Source organism: Numida meleagris, chromosome 6 (assembly GCF_002078875.1).
Source record: "Numida meleagris isolate 19003 breed g44 Domestic line chromosome 6, NumMel1.0, whole genome shotgun sequence".
NCBI classification, from domain to species: Eukaryota; Metazoa; Chordata; class Aves; order Galliformes; family Numididae; genus Numida; species Numida meleagris.
Window position 1 is genome coordinate 48209455 of NC_034414.1, and position 27522 is coordinate 48236976.

The window sequence follows — 27522 nt, forward strand, 5'->3', positions numbered from 1 at the left end:
GGGTCTTCAGAACAGGGAACAACTTGTCCTTTGTAACACCAGAGAACTTGTTAAATCTTAGGGTCAGATTCTAAGCTCTCCCCTAATTTTCTCTGGGACTTAGTGTGAATTGTTTCAACTCTCTGTGTCTCAATTCTGTAAGACATGAACAATGTTAGCTAGCTCTCAGAGAAGTTAATGGAAATGCACTGAAATAGCTGCAGGCATAAGAGATGAGTGGACGCACAAAGCAGCAATTGTAAACCAGGTAAAGTTGTAAACCATAACCAACAACTTTTGCCTTTTTTGTCACCTGTTCTTATGCTGAGCTTTGCACTCTGGTCCTCTCCCTTTGAAAAACTTGGCAATTATTGGATACTTTGTTGGCCCATTCATCTGTTTAAGTCTGTAAAATTCTTCATTTTAATTGCCGTGGTTTGTTTCCTGTTGGTTCAGCAATTTAGTTGGCTCAGTAGGACCTTCTTCTTTTGTGGAGCACAAGATCACATCACCAAAATGTTCTCTGGAATTAACTTGGAGCCATTTCATTTTTCTGTGTACCACGGCATTTTTCCAGGACCATCTGAGCCAACCTTCACTGTCAAGGAGTGGAGCTTAACTGTCCTAACTTTTAGCCAGTCCTAGCTCCATACATCCGTCATTGAACCGGTCTGGCTCTTGTTGATTGCTTCAATTAGTCATTTCAACTCACTTATCCATGGGAACTAGACCAGGAAAAGAGAAAAAGGAAAGGGAAAGGAAATCAGATATTTCTCTGTTGAATTATAATTAAGACATACTGACATCAGAGCCACTAACCCAAGAGAGGGGTCCCCAGCAGAAACTGCAGCTGGGACAAGGCAGAAGGAAGGAAGAGCTGGTGGGGAGGAGCAGGAAGGGAGTACTCCCACCTCGTTTTGACAGGAGTGAGCTGTTAGGCTGTTGGCTAGACTCATAGTTTGCTATGGTTGATAGTTGGAGGTCTGTTCCCTCCTCCTGCTCATATGCCTCTGCTGTTCACCTTGTGTTGACCTCTTCGTTTGATCATATAGAAAGGAGATTCAATAAGTAGAACATCAGAAAAATAGAAAACTTTTCAGCAAAAACAAGTAGATATCTTCCTGTCAGGTTGATGAATTGAATCAGTAAGGTGTGAACAGATAAAAAATGTCAGAGGAGCTGTAGCAGAGGAAAGAAGGGGAAAAAAAAGGGCAGTGGAGGGAAATGCAGTGAGAGCACAACAGAATTGCACTGCCCCATTCTCCAAAGCTCTCCAGAGAGAACTCATCAATGATCCCACATGCCTTCCCCTCTTTTTTATTTCCTGGATATTTGTGATGTTCCAATTTTTGGAGATTGACTCAAAGATCAGTTTAGGCACCTAACAAAAACATTCTTGAGATCCTGGAGATATCCTAGGAATTCTTCTGATGACCTTTACTTGGATTCCCCTTTGCATTTGAGGCCATTTCCATCCATCAGTGATGAGGAACTTCCAGTTGTCTATAGTCAGACTAGGTCTTTCCCTCTCTAGGACCAATTACATCTCTCTGCGCTCAGCTGGACCTTATTTACAGGGGAGGACCTCACATTATCCTTGTCATATGTAAAAGCTCTGGGGTGATGAAACAGAGCTCCAAGACCATCCATTTGAAAGGAATTACTAAGGTGAGTGAAGTTTAATCTGTTAACAGAAATTCAGATCACAGCTCAAAATTATTGTCATTTCTGTTCCTTTCTCAATACTTGCTTTTCATAGTGCACATCTTCAATTTATAGTTTACTAGCAAGAGCTGAATTTAGATTTTTTAGGAAATCATACTCATATAGGAGCTGCTGTTTTCTGGCATCAGGCTCATATGAGAAATCTACAGTTCTGCACTGGGATCTCCAGAGACTTATTACAGTGTCCTGGCCACTAGGTTGATTTCTCCCTTGACAGAGTACATACCTGGAAACTGTTTTTCTTTTGATAAAAACCTCCAATTTAAACTTCTCTAATTTTTTTTTCCACAGGATGGACTTCAGAGCTATCTTCTTGTTTTTTTTTTTTCTAAAGCTTTATCAGTTTTAAAATTTTTGCTTTGATCTTTGAAATGAAGCTCAGAGGAAGCTTGTCAGTGATAGACTAAAAGGAAAATCACTTGTGCTGGTGAATTATGGGGTTGGGGGTGAAGCATGGACACCGTGTTGTTTCCTTCTGTGTCTTTAGTTTTGCTTTGTATTTTAATTCCCAGGACTTTGCAAAGATGGCTCTGTTCTGTGTTGTGGGCTTTATTTTTATTTATTTATTTAATTTGCAGGGAACCCAATTTTTCTTCCCATTAATATGTTTATCAGTTGAAATGGGTAGCCCAGAGAACTGACCAGCAAGGAAGGCCTTGCAGGCTAGGAACTGAAAACTCCTACATCTAAGTAAGCAACACTGGAAAGCTTTTAATTCTATATTCTTAGACCCATGCAAATACATATTCCTGTTGCAGAGCCATTTTATTTGGTCCTATGTAAACCTTATGTGTTTTTTCTCTGCTCGCTCCCAGAAATTCAGAGGATCAGCAGATAAATAAAGTTATTTGTGGCTATGTCACTAGCCCTTTTGAAACTGAAGTTACAGCAAGTATTTTAGGAAATTATGGAAATGTCTTCTTTGAGCTTATAAAAACAAGAACATGGATGAGTTTCTATACTTGAAACTTAATTTTATGTTGACAAGTTGACTTGCAGGATAGTTCTGTGTGTATCTTTGTGGTTAAATAATTAGTCTTTTTTAAGATTTCTCACAGGTGTTTCAGGAAGGTGGTGGAATTCACTTTCCTGAGCATGGAAATGTGTCAACACTGTTCTTCCACACTACTGCTGAGATTACTGAGTTTATCATCTGGTTTTTTTTTTTTGGTTTTTTTTTTTTTCATATCCACCTCCTGATCTAACAGAAAGAGCTGTGATATATTACTCCTGCAGTGGCTTAAACTTCATAGGAACTCATTGCATACTTGCTTACTCTATAAAATTACAGGTATTGTGAACTCTGAGAGAGCATGCTGAAATTAATCTTGATTGTAATACCTTGAAACTAATACTTAGGGTACAGAAATCTGTTAGCCTGGTCACAGCAGAGCATAAAGTCTACTATTAGCGTCACGTGCAAGCTGGTCCTTGCATATGAATGGAATTGCATTAGAGGACAATTAAATTGTGTTGGTTTAGACCAGGGACTTTCTTAAGCAGATAGCCTTTAGAGCTAGTGTGGTTTTTAAACATCAGGTTAATTGAGAAGTGCCATATATTTAATAGGGGCGCCTTAGGGATATGGCTACAAGGACTCCTTGTTGTTCATTAGTCCGTTAGGTGAAAACTACAATTCTGAAATGGTCACATAAATCCCAAGAGGCGCAATCATTAATGGGACACTAAGCTCCAATTAAGGACAGAGCCCAAAAGACCAAGGTGAAAAACATGGTCCTTAGCACCTGTCCCAGAGGATCTCTTTGATCCAGCTGCTTGATTTCAGCTGCAGAAACATAACAGCAAATAACAAAATATTTACTCTGAAAAAATCATTCTCCTTGTTCTCTGGAATATATACAGGAAAACAATCAAAACCAAAGGATCTTTCTAATGGAATTCACCAGCTCCTCTGAAAACAAGGCTAGAAAGAAGATAAGATAGCTGCGTATCACAGCTGCAAGTCCTGATCCCTTTCACCTGTTTGAGAAAGAATTTCCTAACGCAGCCCAGTCCCTCAAAGTTCACGTTAAGCCTGTGTAATGTTAAATTGAGCATCTCAAAGAGTTTGTATTCAGAATCTACAAAAGCCTTTCTTCTGTGATCCTAAGTTTTGTTCTTGACTTTTGTATTCTCTGAGTTTGATGAGAGACAGCTATGTAGTTTAGCCAGTGTGCTTGTTAATTGCTAAATAAGTTACTGGGTCTTATGGCCTCCATCTGGTTAAATGATATAATTCTGTGTGAGACAGACACAGATTTTCTGGAAAGCCATAGACCTACGTTTTCCTGAGAGTCCAACTGAGGGTCCAGCAGGACCCTCCTATTTTGGAAATTTTAGCCTTGATAACTTCAAAAAGTCTTTGCAATTAACTTAGTAAATTGTTTGTAGCTACATATGAATGCCTTCTCCTGTCTTTGCTAATAATACACCCTTTTCCCTGAATGCTCCCAGATATAGGCTAGTTGTTTTCCTGCTACAAAAACCTTTGGAGTGGGATGTTAATGTGATGCTGTGGAATTCAGTTTAGTGAAGTAACAGTAAAAAGGATGTTTCAGTCATTGACAAACTTGTCAATTTAGTTGCACTGATTTTTTTGATACCTATACAGCACATGGCAAAGATCATACATTGTAAAATACATCATTAATATTGGCTTAGTCTGCTAGATGGAAGTGGACTGTTTTTTTTTTTTCAATAAATTTACATTCTTTAAGTGTATGAAAATGCAAAATTATGTAAGTGGCTTTTACTACTATTTTTAATACAATATCAATTTGCTGTCTTTAATGGTGGTTCTCAGCTAGGGAGTTATTTCCCAATGCTTAAAAGCCAGCTAGTCTCACAGCAATCTGAAAACCACAGTTTCTTGTCTAGGTAGAGTTTAGCAAAAGAAAAGCAGGTGAAGTTGGTCATTAATACATACTGGCCTTTAGTCTACAGGTGGGAGCTGGTATCCTTACAGGCTCTGGTGTCCCCTACGTCAGATGTGCTCACCAGCCACTTGGATGACAGATGCTGTTAGAGCAGTGCATGAGGAGCGGGCTGTGGTCATCTCCTTGAGAGCTGTGGTGTCAAGCTGAACAACAAAGCAGAGCCCTACCTTTAAGAGCAGAAATCAATCACAGAGTGCTCTGTGTTTCTGTAGAGTTTTAGAATGTTGTGCCCAACACACTATTTTGCTTTTGTCAGACTCCTGCAACAAAAAATCAAAAATCAAAAAGCAATTGTTGTTTTGCTGAGTCCAACTCTAGAGAAAACATATTGAAAATGTTCTGATTAAGTCTCTTCAGAGCATATAGAAGAGTGAAAAGCCTACAGTTCGCTCTGTCTGCAAGTTTCCTGCTTTTTAAATGCAATACTCTCATATTCCCACCTGAGGTCATTAGCCACAAGGTAGGTTAAAAAAAAGTTTGAAGGATGGGTATAGCTGCATACAAACCCCAGCAATCTGCACTCATGTTTATGCTGATGCTTCTGAAATTCATCATGTTACTCTGTGAAATCTCAGGACTACAGAATGTAGCGCTTGTCTAAATTTTCATACAGAATTTTTATACTTAGAATTGACTGTAATAGAGGGGGAGAAATCGTCATGTATTTCTGATGAAATGCAATTGCTTTGAATTTCAACATGTGAGACAGGTAGTATCATCTGAGTGTTCTTTTTTCCTTTGGAGTGTCCCTAAATGTTGTTTCAAAGTCAGTAAAATATGCATCAGCTTCTCAGGCAGCAGTAATACGGAGGAGAGGGGAAAAATATTTAGGAAAATAAATCCCAAACACTTGAGGCTGAAAATATTTTTTTTCCAACATTAGGTCTATAATAATGGAACACTAGTGCAGTTAGTTTTTGATAAGAATTGTTTGGTGAATTTTAGTATTTCAGGCAGTTGCTGAAGTCTACACACAATACAATGGATGAAAAAATCAAAACACACATTTCTGCAGAATTTGATTTCAGAGCGTTCTCTTTTGCTTAAAATTTAAATTTTCCTGCATTTGCATGGAACTGTTTGAGCTTTTCCATTGAGAAACTGAATTTTTTTTTGGCAAAAATATCAGCAAAGAAACCAGCTCTGACCGAATCCCTAAGGTGCAATCCAATTATTTCAGTTGAAATCATTTAGACAGGCTAGAACACTAGTAAGTCTTAAGCAAGACAGTGATGCTTCTTTTTTTTTTTAAAAAAAAAAAAAAGAATTTTTAAATTACTGACTTCAAGGCTGGAATTTCAAAGCAGCTCTGTGTGATCAGCTGGTGTTCAGTCCACCGTCTTGGGATGGAATTGAGCAGTTAGCTCCCTTTACTTGCTCATTAGAGTCCTGTTCTAACAATTTCTTCATAATGTTGAAGGCGACAAAGCTTAAATACGTGAAATAGGGGCAATACTTTATCAGTAGCAAATATAAATAGAGAAACCGAGGCAGAAGTGGGCAGTGACTCACACTATCTTCTTGCATATGCTGAAGGTATGATAGTCTCCACTTTCAGTTCTGGGCTTACAATATTTTTTGAAGATAAGAACATGCAATGCTGTATTTTTTCCTTAATAAGGAAGAATATTTGCTGTCTCATTTCTGAGGAGGGGTGTTTGGATTCATCTGTGACACCTATCAAGGCAGCTGTAGAGGCAGTACTTGCTTTAATTTCCACCACTAAATCTGTCAGGGATGGTGAATCAGAGCCCTGAGGTGATGTACCTCACCCAGAGGGAAGGACTGCTGGGGATGGCAGCTTCTTTGCCATGCCATGAATTGCTGCTTTTGTGTGTTAATACAATTAGGCACCTACAATTAGTCCAAGGACATAATCTGCCTATTGACCCAGATAGCAGATTGGGCTCCAGGTCATCAAGTGTTACTTCATTACAAGGCTCTAATTATCTCCCTCAGTTTCCCTTCAGGACAAAATGGGTAGGGATACCTCCCAGGAATTTTGTGAGGATTTATTAATGTTTTTGTGGAACCTTGAAGACAAAATGTTGGTGAAGTACACGGGCCTGGATGGCTTTTAGTGCCTAACTCCCACTGAAGTGCTCAGCACACTTCTGTCTCAGCATTAGTATTAGTCATGAGCTGAGGACAGAAAAGGAGAAGTGATTCAGTCTGCTCCTGTGGTTCTCTCATGTCAGGTTTCAGGTACAATGCAGCTTTCTGGAGTGGCAAAAAGAGACGTACTTCGTTCCTTTTCCACTTGAACAATGGAGGGAGGAAAAGAACAGCAGAGCTGAAATCTCCTATGCGATCACTGATTGTAAGGCAAGGGCTGTGTTTGGCCTGTAAGATTTAGGCACCGCTTTTAAAATCTACTCACCAATTAATTAGCGAGCGCTGGGGCCTTGTGCTGCCCAAGAAGGCACCCTGGCAAGTTTTCCAGGTGAAGTCCTCTCTGCTGCATTAGGCTCTCTGTACAGGAGACTCACAGAGTCGTGAGGAAGTTTGCTGACAGGATCGGGGCCCGGAGAGCTTAAAAACTCAAGGAACAAGAATGCATGGTAGGGCACAATCAGCTCTTCATGACTGAAATGTGTACATGTGAAACTGTTCTCAGTAATAAGACACTGAAAGTGAATTCCACTGCATTTGGCCTTCCAGCTTTTAAACATCTCCACAAAATGATCAGCAGAGCGATGTCATTCAGACCACTGACACAATTGCTTTGTACAATTAACAGGCAATGAAGGACTTCCTAAAAGCACATCTTTGACACCCTGCTTTGTCATGGTGTTTATTGTACAGTTGCAGGAATTAAAAAAATTAAATTAACTTTGTACCAGTGCATAATATGTTTGGACAAGGGACTAGATGAAATGATTAGAATAATAGCCTTAGAAAAGATCACATTTCCCTACTGTGCCAGTGTATTTGACTGCATACAGCAACCCTTTTAGGACACTGTTCACTGTGAATAGTAACAACTTCCTGCAAAGATCTAAGTTCTGCATCTTTTGAATGGCAAATTATTTGAACTAGGTCAGGTCTAAGAAGAAATAACCATCTGAAATCCACCCGCTTCTAGTGTAGTTCACATTAATAAAGCTCTGCAAGCAAAATAAATATAAATTCACCTGTTTCTAATTACCATCCCTCAACAAAGAAGGAATGCATCCTAAATAACTGCTAAACATTGCAGGTAAACTACCACCTGGCTTAAGGGAATCCCTGGGGGATTTTCATTAGTTCTCTACCTTGAAATCAACAAAGAGGTAGAAGGTACAAAAACATGAATGAGAAGCATTTGGCAATATTTATGTATCAATTTTACTAAAAAGCATTTTGCAGAAATGTGTGGGGAGTATCATTAAGACAATTTTAAACCTGAAACAACTGAAGCAGCCAGTAATATGCAAAATGCACAGCTACCGTTTGAAGCACCTTTCTTGTTACACAGAAGTGTTCTTATAGCTCTCCAATGCATTTTGTAGTTGTGATAGTAATCTTTACTGCATTTCATGTCAGGATTGCTTCATAGAGTAGAAGCTTTACGCAACATTCATGTCAGACCGTGGAGGCAAGCTGCCTGTGGTTATCTTGTACTTATTACCTGCTTTATCTTCCCTTTTGCCCCAACAAATTTCCCTTTTCCCCATATTTGTATGTCCTTGTGGTTTTGCGACATTTTACCTGTCTGTACAGTGTGAGTGCCTTGAGTTGTTAGAACAGAACAATTTTTTCAAAGGAACCCAGGAAAAATTACAACTTTGGTTGTATTCCCGTAGGATTGTGTGCCTAGATGCTCCCTTGGACATATCTGAAAATGTTAGCCAAGGTAAGTAAAATCAGATGTTTGGTATATTTCTCTTTCAGCACAGGTAACTGTGACAGGCCACCCATCACAAACTGACTCCCAGTTAGAATAATGTTTTCTAGAGTGATCTCTCACTGTGAGCTATCCAGGTGGCTTGTTTGAAGCTCACTGCATCTCCCTTTAGAAAGTTATGACAAAACCCAGGGTAAATGCATGGAATGCTCTGGAGAGGATTTATCATGTCACACATGCTTCCCAAATGAACTACTTTTATAAGGCTACCCAGTTCTTCAAGCTGTATGCTCTGAGTACTTTGCAAAAACTTATATATGGCTTGTTTTTAGGGAAGATTTTTTAGCCTTTTTTTTTGCGTGGAAATTAATTTACCACAAGTAACAATTGAAATGAGCAGAATGGGGAGAAATACTTGTATATTTGTATTGAATTTCCAGCCAAGCAGAATGGCAAGAATGTACTTAGGTACAGTAAATACATACACATTAACAGGCATATACACCAAAAAAGATTTTTGTTTCAAAATAATCTTCATTACATGAGGATTATCATAATTGTCATTTCAATTGACTGATTTTAGTCTTTAAAAGAGAGTATAATGGCATTCACTGTCTGAGACTGAATTACTGTCATTATGTTAAAGGTGCACTTTATCACTTAGCTTTTCTCTATTATAAATGCTCATAGACGCACACCACTTTCTACTGCTACAAAACCTTCAAAACATAATATGACAAAGTTTTGTATCCAGACACTTTGTTACTAAAACTTCAGAACAAAGGACTACCAAAGACAGTCTGCCATTGATAATACAACTGCATTACAAAAAAAAAAGAAAAAAGAAAAGAAAAGGAAAAAAAAAGGATATTTAAGCAATAGAAAGTTCCTGAATTCCTGCAAAAGAATGCGCACTATTCACTAAGATCAGAAAGGTATTCTGTGTATCTTTTGCCAGGAGGCAAGATGCAGTTGCTCTTCTGCTCAGAGCAAACTTATTAAGATGAACAGATCAAGCAAATATCAGCCCAAATGAGAGAAGTATCCATGCCATACTGTCCCAGACTTCTCAGATTTTTCCTGCTGGTGTTTAGATGAAAAACCAGATATTGCCATGATATTAATCTGCCAGTGTATAAGTGACATTTATCACTTCCACAATCTCTTTTGATCTGTTATCTTAAGACACTTTGTATGTAAAAGTTCTCAACACATTGCTCTGTCATCTTGATACATACGGGACATCTTTTACTTCTGCAGGCACAGAAGAACCAAGTCTGGATATGTCAGAACAGCACAACACTGGGGCAGAGCTCTGTTGAAGTAAATGTCAGTATGCCTGGAGTAAGAGGCTATAGAGAGGCATAAAAGTATAAACATCAGATCTAGGGAGATCAAGGGCAAGAATTTGTCAAAGGAGCAAAGTTTTTTCTTTATGGGAAGAAGGGAGTTTCAATTCTGAGATATTCACAAAAGGACAATTTAAAAGAACTTGTTTTTCAGAGGCTGTGGTCAGCACAAGAAGGGCTAATTACGAAGTGTCACTTCCACAATTCAGTTCCAAAAAATACTTTGAAAAGCCTTGCTTAAGTGCCAAAGCATTACAGGAACTTGTCCTGTAAATGACAGTGCTTCCTCAGTCTTCAGACCTCTCCTGGACTATCTGAGTTTCAAAGGTAACTCGTGATGCAGAGGACCTCCACTTTTGGTGCTCTGCTTGCCATTTCTGATTACCAGGCCTTAGAAAATAGGTATTTGTCCCTTGAAAACCACAGTATTGTGGGAGGTTGCAAGCTTGTCACCCTAGTCACTCCTAAATATTTCAGTCTACATCCTGCCACCCCTTTAATGTTTTTTCTTTTTTTCCTGCTGTAATATTTGCTTCCTCCTTCACGGTGATTATTAACAGATTTTTCTAAAATGCCCAAAGCAGCACACTTAGGTCAGAAGACAGAAGCTAGCATGTTTCTGTCTGCCAGCTTCTTCCCTTACTTATCATATAACATTTCCCTTATGTATCCCCAGGCTATGCACAGGCCTGGCTCCATCATTGCTTTGTGGGGCAAGAAGTAGGTTCTTGCCTCAAAACAGATATAAGGTACAAAGATTTTAGAGAAAGAGGGAGTGGAGATTCCCTTACTTCTTTTTAAATCAAAGAACCTTTATTAGGATATAGAAAGAAGTCATGGGCATTTAGAAATATCAGTCATAAGAAGAATTTGTGGCTTTATGATACTTTTTTTTTAATGCTCAATAATGGGACTGTAAAATTACTAGCCAACAAAATTAATAGCCATGTGAAAACAATTTGAGAAATAATACTGGAGTGAACTGAGGTGTTGGGGACAGATAAGTATAGGTGATTTTCTTTAAAAGTATAAGAATGAAATGAAGGAGAAAAAGATATTTTCCTTATTTTGGCAAGGTTTTTCACCTTGGGGCTAAGTGAACATTGCATGGTTAGGAGTTTGAATTCAGTCGGAGAAGTGTCGGGGTGTTGGCACACTGAACGACACTACATCACCTGAACCTGAAAAATTAGGATGGAATTTCTGAAAAAGGCTTTTCACAGTGAGAGACACTGCCCGCCGTATGTGGATGTTTAACACAACTGTTTTCAGTCTTTTGTTTTTTCTTTTTCCTTTTTGGATGCCATTCCAAGAAATAAGTTACAGGATAGCTGTGGTTTGCCCTTACCTCCCTTAGGTAAGATTTCTAAGACTCAGAAGGACATTTGACTCAAATGTAGCTACAGGATTTGTTGAGGGAATTTTCCTCTTATCCTCTACTGAACTACCATCTTTTGAGAAAACCTGAAGCTTTTCTTCTAGAGGAGAATACAGCCATTCTTGATTATGTTTCTCAGAAACGGACCACTTCTCTAATACTGGAACTGACCTTCAGATTTTCTGTGTTTAACCAGGGAAAATTCACTTTGTCTTCAGTGACTAATGAGCTGGGACTTTTACTCTAAATGTAGATCTCAGCCTAGTAGGAAAAGTATGGGAATGCAAAAGCACATCTGGTAATTGGAAAGATGAAAAAGGTAATAATAAAGTGCTCATTTTGAGGCGGCAACGATGAAGATAATGGATGATAGCCAAGCAGGCCATATGCACTTGGCTAACAGAATTAATCATGGACTATGAAATGCAAAACAAGAAAGACAACTACAATAAAACATTTAAAGACAAGAATGGATTTTAATTTTAGGAGCAGTATAAAACAATATGATAATAATGATGGCTAAGTTAGCCCTGTGATTGTACAATCCAAACAGGACACAAATTAAAGCTATAAATAATATTTAATCTGCAGTACCAATATATGTTAAAAAGTAATAATGACTAAAAATTATTAGAATTAATCAAATGAGGGGTGCTGTGTCTAGTATATTCAGAAGGGCGAAGGCAATCCTGAAACTGTCAGATACAAAGTCAGGGTTGGAAATGGAAAAAGAATATTAGGAGTTTCACAAAGACAATGTCTGAAAATGTGAGCTGGTAGTTAGACTTCAGTTAATAGAGAAAGACTTATTATTAAAGCCTCATGATTAGCAGTGTAAAATTCTCATGAAGCAGTTTTATAAATATCCCATCTTGAAGCCATTTTGCAACATCATCTGTCACTAAGCCTCTAGCTATGGCACCTAAGGGATCATGTTTTCTGTCGCTTGCTGTTAAATCTTCCTACTACATATCTATATACTTGTATTTTAAATCATCCAAACAGTTTGTATGTAACAAGCCCTCAGCCAAGTACAGGAGCTGTCTGTTCAGGAATTTCAGGTGAATCTTCAAGGCTTTCTGTTGGCCCAGAAGAGAATCTAATGACAAGTGGGTGAATACCCTCTCCTACCCTTGAATCACAGTATTCTTTGGCCTTTATGAGCAGAAAAATAATCTACTGATACTAACAAGAGTATAGCAGAATAACAAGTACTCTTTGTTGGTTACTAAAATGAGAGACTTGTACAGCTTTCTGAATCATGGGGCAAGGTTTGTAACATATGTAATACAAGGTGCAAAAAAACCACAACTCAAATGAGTCGCTATTAATTTGAACAATATCAGGTATGATTATGGCTGTGTTCTAAGCAGTCAGGTGCATTTAAAGAGGAGAATGCATACCTAAAGGCAAGAACAAATAAAACACAAGAACTTGGAAGTTGGGAGTAATTACTGATTTGAATAGAAATAATAAAAAAGTAATAACCGTAAACAATGAGAGGGGAGGTTAACAGTCAAGTTGCATCAGCATGTTTGCATGATGAGGCAACACCACTTCAGATGTAAAAAGAAGGATGGAACACAAGTGCATCTAGAAATACTGTTTCTGTCCCTATAAGTAAGATAATACTATACTTACTACAGTGATGGATGAAGGCAGTACAAAAGCTATTTCTTAGGGCTTTTTATTTGTTTCCAGTGCTTTGTTTAATCATATTGTGCGTTTAGATCTCTAAGATCTAAAATTTTAAACAACCTGCATTTTGCAAACACAAAGGATCATGCTAAGCACCAATGAGTTCTTATTCTTATTTCTAACCCAAAGAATCTTAAGAAAGACTTATATTGGATGGTAGCAGTTTTTTTTTTTTTTTTTTAAGGTCAGGCTTATGTCAGAATTATATGTGTGCATGTGCATATTTATGTAAGATTGTGCTTATTCAACTGGTCAAATTGCTTTATGTGTCCCTGACTATCGCCTTTGCTTGCTGTGGACTCTTCTGATTACAGTGAGGGCAAAGATGATCAGCTGGAGACAGCTCATAGTTGAACTTGGGCAGGAAGCCAACCATGTTGTCAGCAGATGTTTTGCGGTATGTGGGTCACTTGGAATAATCTAAGTGGTTTTTTTCCCCTTTTCACCACTGTACAGACCTTCAAGCTGACAATTTGACACTAGAAGCATAGCTCTTCTACCTCAAAACTATTTGTTATATAAATACAGTAGATTGTTAGTCTCCTTTGGGGTTTCTGTAGCAAACTGAACAACTGTTTTGTCAGAAAGGTGCACATGGTGTGTATTCTCCTCTGTCATGGCAGCATGCTGACCTGGTTTAAAAATATTTGTATTTCTTTGAGAGAGGCTGGGTGCTGCACAGAACCAAGTAGTGACTTGTCCATTTGGACCTAAATTCTATATTTTTCATGATGTCACTTACTGGGAAGAGAACAGAAGCTCTTCTGATTTGTCATACACGTGCCATTGCAAGAACTTGCATATAGTGCACTAGCATTTTTGGAAGTCTTCTTCTACCTCCCATGACCACCCTCAGTTATGCACTCATTTCTGTCTGTAATATCCATACATTCATACATAAATATATATATGAATATAGACACACGTACATATATTTGAAGATCTGTCTCTGGATGTGCTGTGTCAGTATGGTAATTATGGGAATTTGGAAGGGTTAGTGTTAGTCTTTGCAACTGGTGTCCCAGACCTTTTACAGAGGGTATGCTTATATCCTGAATCTGGTTAACGAAGAGCGAAGAGTGATCAGGAAAAATCTAAACAATGCGGTCTTTGGCCACAGTTAATTACTTCCATCTTGCGCATGGGGATCTCTTCCCCTTTGAACCGATGGCTGATACAGAGTCAGCCTGAGGTTCAAAACTCAAATAAAGGGTGAAGATTTTGTAGTGAGGTGACTGAGTGAATTACTGAAGACTTTTCTCATGCCATTTTCTGTCCTGAAAAATCTGTCTGAGAGTAATAAGCAATTGCAAATGTGAAGTATAAGGCCTGGGGAGAGTCTGAAGTAGGATTTGTTCTGTTCCTCATCTTAGTAGCTGCTGGCCAACCCATTCTCCATGCTCCAGATCCATTCTTTTGCAACATCTGGATAAAGTGTGTAGTGAGGGAGATTTTTCATGTTGTCACAAGTGCTCAGCTATGTGCAAATTGTTTTTCGTTCCTGAAGCTGCTTCCTAAGCTCTTGGACAGGTAAATTGGATCTCCCAACACCCTCGGCAGTTTTTGTGTGGGTTTTCCCAACTCTTCACTAAGATAAAAATAAATTTAATTTCAAACCTCATCATTTTCTTCTGCTATAAATGATTAAATGCATGCGCATGAAGGAGGTGGAGGAAAGACTCGGTGATTTGTACTGAAGTGTTCTTGTAACACGAGAAACCTTTCTTGAAGGAAATTGTGTTTCTTGGATGATTTTTCACAAGCTTATGCCATAATCAGGATCATCCCTCCTGAGGCTTCATTGCCACAAAATGTTCAGACTGACACTGTGGCCATTAACTGACAAACAGGTTTTAGTGTCAGCAAGTGCACAGTTCTGCATATCTCATGCTCTGAAATAGATGGAGATGGCAGCTGCTTTGGTGGCACCGCGCTGTCAGGCCATGGGATCAGAGGAACAGGCGCATGACTCAGCCCAAGTAGCAGTCATTATGAGGGCTGTGAAACCACTGCACACAAGTTTTTCGGATAACAGCTTATACTTTGCATGTAACTTGCCCATCTGTATGTGGAAAATGAAAGTTTACATCAGTAAGAACTTCAGCAGCCATCCTTCTTGCTGAGCAGCAGGGAGGTAAGGAATCATGTCGGACACAATTACCAATTACTGCTTTTTTTGTAATAACCATTTTTTCTAGGCAACTGGTGAAGTGAATTATCAGCCTTGCAAAGTCTAACCTCACCAACACTTTGCTTTCTGGGTCCCTTCCAATTCTACTGTACCAGGGAGAAGCCACTTCAGAGAAGAACTTCTGGGGCTCCACACTGGTGCATGTTGGCCCCCTGCATAGGCTGGTGCCTCATCCCTTCTGAGTAAGAGGAGGACGGAAGATCTTGGAGAAGGAAGAAAAGAATGGGAGGAAGCAAGCAGCATTGCTGGAGTGGCATGCACAGGTCTGCTTGTGTGGTAGGCCGATGCTGTGGTGGCCCTGTGAGGCAACTAATTCACCTTCTCCAGGCCAAACAGTCCAACAATTCAAGGAGATGGTGAGAGAGCTAGGACCGTTCAGCCTGGAGAAGAGGACGCTCAAGGGAAACTCATCAATGTGTATAATACCTGAAGGGAGAGTGCAAAGAGAGCAGAGTCAATCTCTCTTCAGTGGTGGCCAGTGCCAGGACAAGACGTGATGAAACACAGGATGTTCCATCTAAATGTCAGGAAACACTTATTTACTGTGTGAGTGATGGAGTGCTGGCACAGGCTGCCCAGAGAAATGGAGTCTCTTCCTTGGAGATGTTCAGAAGCTGCTTGGACATGGCTCTGGTCACGCTGATCTAAGTGTCCCTATTTAAGCAGGAGTTGGACTAGGTGGACGCAGATGTCCCTTCCAATCCTGGCCATTCTGTTGTTATACTTTCCATTTGCTCCCCTTTTCTCACTCCAAAGTGCCAGTAAGGAAGGGGAAAGTTTGTCCCAAGGTGAACTGCTCCTCCTGCTGATTTAAAAACCCAAAGCCCAGCGATCAGGAACGGTATACTTTCCATCATTTATGACGTTGTTGTCTTCTCATCTTTCCCTTTTCTAAGTGTTATGTAGGCTGTGAAAGTAAAATTCTGAACATTATGGTACTGTAGGCACTCTGTGTACATAGAGAAATTGGAGGATTAAGAGCGAGAATGACTGAGTGGTAGAGCCTTGTATAAGAAAATGACAGATGCCCTGGTTTAAAAGGTGACAATTTGCCTATGCAGTTAAATGGTTATGTCAAGGCATCAGGAAATTTGGGAACTTGAATGCAGAGAAGGAAGCATTTGAAAACGCAGTCTGCCTTGAGCTTCTGAAGTAGCCTCCGAGCTCCAGAACTGATGTTTTGTAATTTTGCCTTATCATCTGCCTGGGTTTATCATGGTGGTAATAGGGATAATGACAGAGAGTCAGTCATTTCCACTTAGATGCCAGTTTTTAAGTAATAATAAGCTCACAGCGGGTTCGATTTGGTCTGTGCTGAGAGTACCTGGGGTTATTTTCCCTTTGCTTTCTCATGGTAAATTATCTCAGCCCACCAGGGCCAAGCTGATTTTCTAGCTGTAAAAACAGAGAAGACGAACATGCAGCAGCACACTATACACTTAGCTGCTTCCTCCTTTGTTGTTTTCTTTATGTTATTTAGGAAGAGAAAATTCTCTGAGTCACCCGTTATGGTTTGAATCCAGGTCATAAAAAGAAGAGTAAACTAATAGTGGACTGTCTTCCCTAACCCCCTCACCCCATGCATCTCTCCTCTGTATTGCAGTCCCTAATGGGAGCATTTAAAACCAGTGCTTATGATAATGCCCTTGTTCCCATGGACACCACAGCACTGCAGAACCAAGATTAATGGAGGACCATTGAGACTGGTCCTAAAAGATTGTCCCTCTTGTGTATTATGGTCTGTCATGCTGCATCCATTAGCAGAGGAGCGGAGGGTCCTCATCGTGTTGGTATCACTGGGACCAAATCGAGCTACAGCAAGATGGCATTTCCATAGCACATCAACAGATCATTTCACCACTGCTTAAGGCATCGTAAATTGGACTTATAGCTCAGCTGCTGGCATAAATAAGTCCCTTTGATAGTTAGTGGAAGACGTTATGACACTCCAGGGTACAGGAGGGGACATTGGCACTGTCATTTTTTTTCTCCAGCCCTGGCACCCTGGTGCCTCTGATCTTTCTGAAGATTCAGGGCACGCGCTCTTCATTACGGTTTGGGCACCAGGGACTTGTTTTTTTTGCAAGATTAATGAGCGCCACGGAAATTCTCCAGCGCATCTCGATAATTAAGTCTTTGTTTATCAAAAAACAAGTTATATTAGGAGCAGAAAATTCGCAGTAATTATTCATAATTCTAACAATTCAAGTATAGCTACCTCATTTGCCTGGGTAATTCTGCTTTTTAATTTCTTGCATACATTTGCATATTAATTTTGCCCGTCGGCTGCAGCAGGCTTTGACAGTTTGTTACTATGTGATGGTTTTCACAGGGGTGCGACTCAGTTGGGTGGCATTTCGACTGGGTGCAATGATAAATTATGAATTTTCTAATTTGCTGCATAATGAAGTAACCCCTTCCAACCCAATTAAAAAAAAAAAAAGCCAAGATCGTGTCTTTTAAATAATATTTCCCAGGTATTTCATCTCTCCGTTTTTGTTGTTGTTGTTGTTTTGCAAGCATGTTTTTTTCACTTAAAAAGCAGATGACTGCATTTGCAGCCTTTCAGAATGACTGTGCCTTTCCATACATCAAACATGATTCATGATTCATATATCCCTAGACTATATTCATGCTGTAAATTGGCCACTCCTCAAGCCTCAGGGCAATCACGGATGATAGCAAAGAAGTCCCAGTTTCTTCTCTGATGTCCAATTTGGGCTGTAGTGATCTGTGTGTATGAGTCTGTCTGTCTGTGTGTCGGGGAGCAGGGATTTCAAATGAGGGAAATAAATGATGTGTGTTTGTTTTACATACTTACTCAAGAGGCTGTACTGTTGTAAATTAACTGCTAAACTACTGTGTGGGTTTCCTTCTAATTTCTTAAAATGGTTGTAGAAATAAATGTATATGTATTTATTACTTGAGCATTGTAAAAAGGGATCTGTGGAGACTTAATTTGTGGGTGAGAGATAAGGGATTTTAGTTTGGTGTTGGTAAGTGTGTTCAGTACGTTTGGTAATTTTATGCTCATAATGCAGCACTTAGAAAAGCACAAGTATTGCTGGGTAAAATTTGTGGTGTTTCATTATACAACTGCAGACGGGCAAAACAGTTTAGAAATACTGTAGGCCTGATGCCATCCCGACTTTAAAGAATCTGAAATAACCCAGCCAATCTGTTTAGCATGATGCAAATACTGTAATTGTACAATTATGCTGCATTTTTAATATAGAACAATTCCTATACATTTTGTTGCCTCTTAAAATTCTGCATTATTAAGAAACCAAGCCATGATTGTATCGGAGGCTACACCACAACCCCACGGCAGTAGATCATGGAGGATTTTGACATTAATACCCTACAATCAAGCCGCGGAGAGCACACAGCACTAATGCAAACCAACCACAAAGTGCAGATTACATAAGATTAATTCTGCACGTCCCCCTAATGCAAGCACGGAGACTCTGTGCTACCATCGCCCAGCCTGGCAGCACAGTACATGAGGCCCCGACACTGCCTTGCACCGGTACTGCAGCATTATATCAACATTATTATAATACATAGCACAGAGTGTATGCCTGGCACAACTGGGCAATGCGGAGCACAGTGATATTATAGAGTAATCACACAGCTAACATTCATGCCTACAATACAGAACAACCAGCAGTAATGCTGAGCACAATGTGGCGTTGCCATAGCCTATATTAGAGCAGTTCAGCACAGCAATGAAGTGTGGTGGCGTGTTGCATCTTTATACATACAAGCGGAAGCTGCTGTACTCAAGTGGCAGCCGCACGGATGCTAGCATGGCTGGCCACAGCTGTACACACACCCCAGACCAGTGTGGGCACCTAGGACCAATGCACCTCAGTTAAATGCAGCTTGTGCTCTTATGGAAGAAAATGTGGACCCAAAGCATGAATCTGTACGAAACTGGAATAAATGTGTGACATATGCACTCATTACTGCATAATTTGATTGTGGTGAGTGATGCTACAGCTCAGTCACAAAACATTTTGCCTCTTACTTCATAAAAGAAACAACTCAATGCAAATATACCACAGTAACCTGTTATTGCTTTGTATTAATTATGAGAAAATCTTCCTATATTAAATTGAGTGGAGAATTCAGCTTTGTAAAAGTAAAGACTTTCCATAGGCACTGATTTGAAGACATTTTAATATTAACTGACCTAAATGTTAACCAGTCTGCTCAGACTTTTTCATTTCTACATGCCTTTGCTTTGAATTTTTCTATTATTAGCAAGTTTTTTAATATGTCAAAATTGTCCAAGTTGGTGTTATTTTAACAACAGCTAACTTGAAATTTGCACCCCAATTTAACTTTGTGGTAAATGCTTGAATCTGAGTAGAAACAATTTTTTTAATAAATAGTCTTTTTGATGTGGGAGAATGGAAGTCCTATCTCTGTCTTTTTTAAGAAGGCCAGTGCAAAAGCTTGAAAGTGCCCGGGTGATGCTACTAGGAATCCAAAAAAGTTGAAGTTTCTCTACACCATGAAGAGCACAATTGCCACAGCCAGGAATGGATGGATGCTGTCCAGCTACAAAGTGTGAATGGTGCAAAATGCAGCTGCCGTGTTGTTACTGGAATGATATTTTTACATCTACAATAACGAGCCTCCCCATTTACTGTGTTCTGGCTGGAGACTGTCAGTGGGTCTGTGGGTTGGGGTGCCCCGTGTGCAGAGCTGACATGGCACAGCTCTGGGAGAGCTGAAGAAAGCCCATGTATTGCTGGAATGCAGTGTCATGGTACAGTGTCACAGTCTTGTTTTTCAGTGTCAAAGCATTACTAGTGTGTAAAGGGAAGTGACTGATCATTAAGTTCACGCTAATGGCATGAGCCTTTGACTGAAAACATCAACACGCCCCAGTAAAGTATGCAGTTAGTACACAACAATTAATATTTATCTAATCTGATTTATATTGGGCTGTCTATAATGCCCACTGCTCTATCATCTATGCTGTGATCAAACACAGCAGACATGCATAGCGAGGCATCTTTCTAGACTTCAGCCTCCTCCCTTCCCTCATTCTCCTTCACTTTGTTATTTATTATTATTCAAATTTATACATCACTAAACAAAAGAGCACTCATCCCAAGCCACTGATAAACTCTTAAAAATACATCTCATAAAATGAGCAGACTCCATAATTATCCATGGAAAAAAATGCAACAGCAACCATGTGACTACAATAAATTTAATCAAAATTACTAACAAATCACCACCAGAGTTCCTTCCATCCATATCTTTGCTCATCTTTTGCCAGCAAGCTATAAAGAAAAGACTGGTTTTGCGCTGATATCTAAAGGCTGTTATAAACCAAAAATTATATGGATTTGAAGAAGCTGAAGCTAACTGTGAAATGCTCTCTCTCCCTTTTAATACCTGTGCTGATTTATTAGGAAAACTGTAGTGATAGTATGCCCATTGATCTAGCACATACACCAGCTTGGGTGTAATATTGCACAATGGCAACTCTAGTGGATGGGCAAGGGTGACTCAAGAAAAAGAACTAACAAACACATTAGTTAATTCTTGAGTGAAGACATAGCCTTAGAAACAGCAGTCCTTTAAGATCAGAGTAGAATTTAAAACCAGACTCATTCACCTTCTTCAGCTGGAGAGTAAGAACTTTCTAATCTGGACTGCGGACATCCCAAGGTAGAAGCAGTGAGCTTCTGCTCTTAACTGTAGTGCCAGCTTGTTTCATCAGATGCAGTTGATGTTAACATTTGCCTTTCTGCAGAGGAAGGCTAGGAAAAGCCTGGGATGTTCTGGTCTGGAGTGGAAGCATGGGACTGACCTTCAGCCCCAGTGAGAGTGGTTATGTTTTAGTTTCTCATGGGCATCTTCAGAAGAGAGTGGTGGACTAGCAAGGAGAAGTCTTTGCGTTCTTGGGGAGGAGGCCGAAGAGTTCTGCTAAATAGCATGAAGAGAGTTTTGAGGCATGAAGCTTCCTGGAATGGTTTAGGAGGGCTTCGTATGATAGAAGAAGTCAAACTTGGGATATTCTTTAACCCTTCTGGAGTGGTCCATGTAGGTAGAGGATTAGTCCAAGAGCCAGGCCACAGCTGCTTCCTGGCAAGCTAGCTGAGGATCTAAAGCAGAACCAAAAGGTGAGGTGGTCATCACGCATTGTGGCCTGTCAGGGGCCCTGTGCCTCAGGACACTCTGACCTGCTTTCCTTCAGCTGAATAGATGTACCCAGATTGCTGGAATCCTTTGCTGATTTCATGAATTACTTTTTCTCCACTTGTGGAGAAGCGTTAGTGGGTTTGACATTCATTTAAACTTGTTCCCTTCTATTTCCTGACCTGAAATCTCTTTTCAGAATTGGCTGTGAGGTAAGCCTTGCAGTTTAGGGATTTAACTCTGTAGACCACATCTTCATGGGCCATTTCCTTTCTAACACCTTAAGCCTCTGTGTTTGACTATTACGAATGCTTCACTGTGTGGATGACTGTTGGTGTTCCAAATAAGCCAGCCTTTCAGAGGAAGTAAAATATGTTATATTTCCTTTATATATTCTGCTTATTTGAGAGATGACAGAGATTGTTCTCCTCATGTTTATTCTCTCAAGAGCTTGTACTGCACTTTAGAAGTGCACTGCTTTGAGAGGTTCATACAAGAGTGAAGACAAACCCCAGGGTAGCTGTGCTGCTGACACATGGGCACTGGGAAGAGACCTCTGTGTATATTTCCAGTATGCCATTCATATACAGAAAGTTTAAGAATGATTTTGCACTTAAAACTGAATCTGACTCTGCTATTCTTAATAAAAAAAATCATCAGCATGTGTAACCCATCTATTCAGTCTTTATCATATTGCTCCTGTATTCACCTGCAGACAGGTGTGCATAAAAAAATGATCCACTACTACATTCAACTAGGGAAACGTGTACCTGAAGTACAGAAAGTAGAAAGTCACGTATTTAATGCTGCAGATTATTGACATAAACAACTGAAAAGTTTCCATGCATGAGTGCAGTTCTGTAAGTGTAACAATACCTTTTCTTTGGGATAATTTTCAAGTTATTGTTGAATTACTAATTAATTATCTAAAGTAGATTTTAAAAGCTTCTTCTCAAATATGAACGTGCATGAAGAGAAGAATAAGGTTTTTCATTGCCACAGCAAATCTCAAATCTATTATACACTTCCTAAAGCCAGAGAACGCACAAACCAGTGGCAACATATCAGACAGTTTAGCCCAAAGAAACATGACCTTGTACGTTATTCCCCAGGTGCTGCCATATCTTTAAAGTTTCAGCCTGGGGGAACTGCATGTTGTTTTCTCTTGTGTGTGCAATCATTGCTCACTGTTTTTGCTTGCTATTCTTCTAGCTATAGGAGGTGCTCAGCCACCCTCCAGGATGAGTACACAAATAATTTCCCTCCTCGTGTAGAAGTAGGCAAACTGAAGCAAGGATCAATGAAGTTTCTTGCCTAAATACACATGGTAGAATGTGAAAATAGCTAAATCTCAGAACTACTTTATTCCTTTTTCAGCAGTGACCCTGAGATGCCATATTCCATCAAATGTATATGCAGACTCTTCCTTGAGATGATTTTCTAAGTCTTCAGTAATTAGATCAATCATCTTGCTCAAAACGCAGAAGTAGCCTTTTAACTGTGAAACATTGAGTGTTCTTTTTTTCTTAAAAAAAAAAAGAGTGCCTTTTTATCTAGGTGGTTTTGAATGTGTTAAAAACAAACAAAAGCATCTATGAAAAATCACCATCAAGTCTGTAAAGTGATTTCTGAAGGTGAACTGGAAAAGGATGCTGAGCCCAGCTGGCCATGGCTTGAACACAATGCCTGCAAGAGAGCTTCCCTCCCCTGACTCCCTCCCCTGACTCCCCTCTCCTGCCTCCATAAGCAGTGGCCAACTCTTGGGTCTGGAGCTGTATTCACCTGGCAAAACGAAAGAATATAACCTGAGGAAGATAGGAAGGTAGGCTACCCCTCTTAGAATAAATTCCTCAGGCTTAGTTTTGGAAGTGTTGACTACTTCTTTTTGCCGATGAGTGTTTGCATTGCTAGATGTACTGTTCGTCTCCTTTAAATATTAGTATTCCCTAAAAAATATGTCTCCATTGTTCAAACAAAAAGGATTTCAGCTTGTTATTGACTGGTGGTAAAGTGCAACTGGCAAAACAGACTGAGATGACTTCTTTTCTCATTAAGAATTTTGTTTTTACAATTGACAAATATTTTAAATTTTTTTTGGCCTTCCAAATTAAGCACATGTAACCTAAAAAAGGGAAAATCTTGATTTGAATCAAGAATACTTGCCATAAAAGTGTCTTAACAGCATAAAAACTTCTACCACATTTATTAACAAAATGGTACTTATAAATCACCTGCAGTGTAACAACAATAAATATATGTCAATAATTATTAATAATAAAATATTAGTGAGAGGATTGAAAATTTTTTAAATGGCTGAAAAATATGCAAGACAGCAAGTTCTGAACCTAAAGCTATAAATACTCATGGGAATAGTTATTTAACATGTGCTGTAATTTGCACTATTTAAATCTAATATTAGAGCTGCAGTTTTTTTAACATCAAATCTAGAACTTCTTCAGTGCTTTAACAATGTTAGATAAAAATGGTCATTTCTGCATTAGCTGAAATAGATTGTGCCAAATTTTATAAGCATGTCAGGTAGTCCTAATCCATATTAGATCCATGAGATCTTTCTCACCATGTGAATAGAACATAGAAAAGGCTTTCATTTTCTTACATTCAGTAAAGACAAAATGAATTTAAATTTCTATAATGAATATCAAAGTATGGCAATGTGCAGTAAAGTTTGACAAACAGATGATATGCATTGCCTTAACTCTCCTCTTAATAGGTTCAGTCCACTTTATTTGTTTGTGATGCTGAGGATAAATTCAATAGATAATTTTGTGCAATTTAGGGGAGCCATGAATAAAACACAGGATAAAGAATCAAGGGAGGAAAAGGGAGAAAAATAATAACTGTTCAAATAATTTTAGCCTGAGAAGCAAATAGATTTGACTGCAGTGCCCAACCCCCCTAACTGTATTTGTGTACACTGGTTCAGAGTTTAAGATTCAGATAACACTCAGTATTCAAATTTGTCGTAAGCCATATGTGCAGGTGAGAAATTGCAACGTTTTGAACTGTTTAAAATTCATTTTATTTGAAACTGTGCTTCAAAACCAGAACAGTTCTGCTAACATTCTCAGCATCGCTTGGCTCTTTAATAATATTGCTCAAGATATTTTGAGCAGAGCTAATTTTAAAGTACAGGTAGTTACCTAAAGTTTAGACCTCTTATGAACTAAATGAGTTGCATCACGTTTACATCAAACTAGATTCTGCTACTTACTTTTAGTGGGGTATCCTCTGCATAACCATTGCTTAATGTTATTGCATTTATAATTGGGATGGCCTGCACAGCACTCAAAAGGAGAAAAAAAAAAGCAATATTTTAAATGAGCACTTCTGTAGCAGTGGTTTGGTAGGGTGATCAGGTTTTGTTGATGTATTAGGGTGTAAAAAGAATTGAGCACAGTCTGGGACTGGACAATCCTATTATGCCATTTTTATATAAGATATAAACCGAAGCCTGTATATTGGCATCCTGGGGCTTCCTTATTTCACTGTCTCATATTCTTGATGGCCAATTCTGAAGGTAGTTCTGAACCAGGCAAGTTTTGTGCTGAGGTTAGGGCTCAGTGGGAAGCAGAGCTGCCGGGGTCTACACAAACCCCATTCTGCCAAACTTCAGCATATCATCTTCCTTTCCCACCCTGCTTGCTAAAAGTTTTACAGGCCTATTGTTTCCTAGCCACCAGTGATGTATTTTGGAATAACCTTTAATTTAGCACCCTGACTTTATCAGCCCACAGTGCTTTTTGTTCTCCACAAAAGCAAAGTAGTGTTACTTGTTTGCTAACCTAAAAGCAGTGGCAATATAGAGGAGAGAAGGCAAGACAAACAAAACTGATTCGGGCAAGATTTGCTTTCAGAGAACCTATTTCTGTCACAGGGGGATAGATAAATAAAATAATGTTTCAATAATTTATGCAGCGTGCACATGAAAAACATTGGAAATCTGAAACAAAAACGACATGTAAAGAACAACTGAAGTTGATAACTGCTTTAATCAGTTCAGGTGATAATTCTAAAATGAATGTAAATATGGGTCTTATGTTTGGCTCCTGAATAGTGAAAGGCTTTTGAATATGTACTCTTCTCCTGGTCTCATTCTCCTCATGGAAATGTGGGGCTGGATTATGCGGGGTCACATCTGTGAGTAGGCTGTAAACAGGAGGCAGTGAGGGCTGGTGCCTGGCATGGAGCTGCAGGAGGCCTCTGCATTTGGTCCTCACCCCACGGCTTCTTTTGGGAATAAAGTGAAGCCCCTTCACCACTCCCTGCCTCAGTTTCTCTGCTTGTAAGAAAAGGTGTTCACCCAGGTCCACTGCGTAAAGGACACACAGATTTTCCAGCCCCTGATCTTCCCTTGGTGCAGGGGACCTCTGCCTCCTTTTCACTCCCTGAGCTCTGTGTGCCCACTGGGTTGCAGCATCCTTCCTCAGATTCCCATGTCAGCTCACTGCAAAAAGAAAAAGAGAAGTTGCTATGGCATCGACTTGGTGCTGGCAGGGAAGGTGGAGAGGAGCAAATGAGGCTGCCTGGGGCCTGGGCAACAGCTGGGCCCAGGCAGGAAGGGAGCCGGTGAGACCCAGGCTTGACATCAAGGGCTCTGGCACCTGCAGTCACGCAGCTCCTCTGTGCAGGAGTTAGGGTCTGACTGTCCCTCAGTGTATGGCTTGGCTGCTGGGCTCCATTAGGATTTATGGGGATGCACACCATTGTTTGGCAGTAGTTCTTTGTGCCTGCCTGTGGTGGCCTGTGGGAGGCAGGGGCAAGTCACTCCTGCCACAAGGATGAGGTCTCAGCCCAGGGCAGTGGTGTGCCAGCCCTGGGAGGCTCTGGGTACTGTGCTGGTGCAGAAGGATCGGGTCCCAAAATGCTGAGCCCAGGAGGATGCTGGCATGTCACTGGGTGAAGAAGTTGGAGCCTCTTTTTCTGCCTCTCCCTCTCCTTCTCTCTTTCCCCTCCATCTCTGCCTGCCCCCCCTCCCGCCAGCCCTTTGTCGACACTTGATCATTTACATCAAGTTGACATTCGCAGAGTTTACTCAGGGGTCTGTAATTGTATTCTTTCACTGGTTCTGCATTACCAACCATGAAAATGGAATCTTATCATCCCTGACCAATTTTTAATGTACAAAATGATTTGGCCGAGGTTCAAAGGGAGTCACAATTGAAATCAGGTGAATGATACATGTAGGTTTTTTTCAGTTTCTCCGTGCCTTGATTTGATTTTTCTCGTATGGCATACAGGGCGACGTAGCTTATTTTTATGTGTATGTGTGTGTACAAGCTATATAAATGCATGTATATACTCTGCACATATATCGGTGCACTATCTGCCTATCTATATTTTGTGTACGTATCACTCAAATTTACCCATTTGCAATGCAATGGATGACAATGATGTTTGCTCTAATCCCTAAAAAGCAATCAAAGAATTGGAACAGGGTTAAAGCCTGCTGATAGTGCACTGCGATTAATAGGACGTTATTAAATAGCCCCCCTCCTTCAGCTCCTCTTCCCTCCGCCCCCCTCCCCTGCCATCTTGCCAGATGAAAAGAGGTCTGGGAGACAAATTAAATAAATAAGCGAGGTTACATTTACATTATAAAGAATAGGGAGGAAAACAATAGGGAATCCTCCTCACTGAAAGGCATACCATCTCCAAAGGGACAGAGTCCTCAAAGTGTGGGGGAGAAGGGGAGTTCCTGCTCTCAAGTATCATTAGAATGTTTTTTATCTTTTGGCAGTTTCATATTGTGAATAATATGGACATTTATAACTCAGTCAAGCTGTTTCTTTCAAGAGTACAGTTCCTTGAGATCAAGGAATCTACCAACTTACATAGCTTCCTTAGCTATTTTATCTAAATGCCTCACAAACATGAATGTATTTATCCACACATTCCCTAGGCAGGAAGAAAATGTTCTTGTCTCCATTTTATAGATTGAGGAGAATGAGAAAGGGATTCAAGACCTCAAAACAGCAGCTGGTTTTGGAGGACTTGGCTTGAGGCACCCAGAACTTTCTTCCTTCCCTCTTCTGCGGGGGCTGCCCCCCATTCTCCCTCCCAGATGCTAGAGACAGGTTTCTGAACGACATGAATGGTTTCTGAAAACTGCACTCAGGAAATGCACGTAGAATCATTGGCCCTTTTTTGAATAAATGAGTTCCCTGAGATCAGGCGGCCATCCTAGAACTGAACCTGGTCTCCTCTGTCTACCGGATGCTGTTTCCTAAGATGGTAGAGAGTCTGTGCTGGTAAGGGTG

The 27522-nt window shown here is 39.9% G+C and overlaps 1 long non-coding RNA gene across 2 annotated transcripts; it reads left to right on the top strand.

Moving 5' to 3' along the window:
• Window positions 1586-19427, top strand: LOC110401976. 2 transcript variants are annotated; one of them, XR_002440729.1, is made up of 3 exons: window positions 1586-1647; window positions 8426-8475; window positions 15090-19427. It is a non-coding gene; the product is annotated as an uncharacterized LOC110401976 (long non-coding RNA). The 2 variants fall into 2 exon arrangements; XR_002440731.1 differs by having other exon boundaries at window positions 15178-19427.